We start from the raw sequence: 2220 nt of genomic DNA on the forward strand, positions 1-2220 counted from the left end.
AAGAAACCTTATTTCAATGTTTCCCCACACTCTGTGGGGTTCTCTTAGTTCTCCTGATTGTTGTTGTCGTTTGGTAGGTTTGGGTCTTTTGTTTGTCTCTTTCCTCCACTCTGCTGTGGAGAGACTTTGTAGTTTGACTCAGTCCCTTTTGTCAATTCCTGCTTTGGTTGCTGGTACTCGGGGGTTCCTAGGCAAGAACTCCTGCCTAGATCGAGTCAAGGAGCTTTTTCTACAGATTCTCTCTTAGCCATTTTCCAGTGTCAGATCTAGTCTTTCCTTCAGTGTGTCATGAGTTGATTATTGAATTACTGAGTAGTAGGTGGTGTAAGAATGTGGTTTCCTTTGAATCTTCCTGACACCATTTATTGGAGAGCCTATTCCTTATCTTTAAAAAGAAAAATCAACAAATGATAAAAGTACAGGTTCTTCTCCTAGGCTGTGATGCATCTGTTTGAAGGCAGCATCCTTCATTCTGCTTTGATCATGGCAGCTTGCTGTGACAGATTTTAAAATATGATACTGTTGTGTGTCGCGTCTGCCCCAACCAGCAAGAAAGACGCGACCCGAGCTCTTCATTTTAGCAGTTTATTCAGGAACGTTTTAACAGTCTTCCCCCTTCTGTTTCTCCTGCTTCTCTTGCCTCCAGGGAGCTATTACTTAAGCCCCGCCTTCCTGCCATCTAAGCCCCGCCTTCCAGCCCACACTTGGCCATTAAGTACTCCCAAGCTTAGCCAATCCCAATGGGCCATGTCACCAAATGCGGAAGCAACCAATGGCAGCAAGCTTAGCCAAATGAGGGCTTGTTTATGAGACCGCTTGCTCTTGGGATGGTGGAAGGCAACACTGTCTCAGGGCGCGGCTCAAAGCGGCTCTCCACAGTTGTGATAGCTTCAGTTTTGTTGTGCTGCTTAAGAAGGCCTTAGCTATGTAAAGTGTGTGTGTGTGTTTGAGTATGTGCATGTATATTGTTTTTTTGAGATATCTTGTATACTCCCAGACCGGTATCAAACTTGCTATGTAGTTAAGGCTACCTTAAAACTTTTTGTAACCAAGGCTTGTCTTTAATTCCTGAACCTTTTCTTTCTTACTCAGTCTTAGCTTTTTAAATTGGTAGTAGTTTCTCCTCCTTCAGGATTTGGAAAGGACTCTACCACGTCCTTCTGGCTTCTATGATGTGCTGAAAGATCTGTTGTCATTGGGGTCTGTCATTCTATAGATGATCAGGTGTAATGTCCCTCTGATTTCAAGGTTTTTGTTTAACTTTTAGAAACTTGTTTTTGGTGAATCTAGTGTAAATGGTTGGAGCTTAATGTATTTTGTCTTGATCTGCTTTTGACTCTCTGTAGACTTACCAACTTGGGTCAGGTATTTTGTCTTTCTTGTGCTGGGGGAGTGAATCCATGGCAGGCCTGACACCTATGAACTCTTGAGTGATCCAGTAGAGGTTTCCCTCAGTAGTAAAGAACAGAATGACTGACATGTGCCCCACATCTCCAGGCTCCCTAGTGGGGAGGGGATGCATTGCTATATTCACTCTGAGTGGACCAAGTTCAGCCGCAGGAACAGAATTCAGTTTTAAAATAAATATATAAATTAAAATCTTTGGTTTTTTTCTTAGACAAGGTCTCACTATATAGCCTAGACTAACCTCAAACTGCCTCAAACTCTGTCAATTCTGTGGCCTCAGCCTCCTAAGTTGAAGTGATTTCTAGGTATGTCACATCACATTGGCTTCTCTCTCTGTTCTTAAGGTAGGTAATGTACTGAACAATTGAGAATTGAGAAATGTTGAAGAGGTCTATTGCAGAAGGCTGGGATTGTAACTCATGCTAGGAATGACAGTCCTCCTTTGCCAATGTGCTCAGTTCCTCAAAATTATCCTGAGATGGCTCAGCAGTTTATGCAATTGCCAGGAAGCCTGACAAGTTCAGTCTCTGGATCCCCCCTGGTGAAGGGAAAGAGCCGATTTCCACAAGATACTATCTACACACTCCATGCATAGAAGTGTATGTGCATGTACTTGGGGACACACACCTATAGGCACACATAGGCACACACCCCCAGGTATGCTGGTGCACAGGCACAAACACACATGTATGCTGTCACATATGCACACACACCAGTTTGCACACATAGGCAAGTACTCACTCAGATACACACAGGCACAAAAACACAAACAGAGGCATACACATGCTTGACTACACACACACACACACACAC

The sequence above is a fragment of the Mastomys coucha genome, unplaced genomic scaffold (genome assembly GCF_008632895.1).
Source record: "Mastomys coucha isolate ucsf_1 unplaced genomic scaffold, UCSF_Mcou_1 pScaffold23, whole genome shotgun sequence".
Lineage (NCBI taxonomy): Eukaryota > Metazoa > Chordata > Mammalia > Rodentia > Muridae > Mastomys > Mastomys coucha.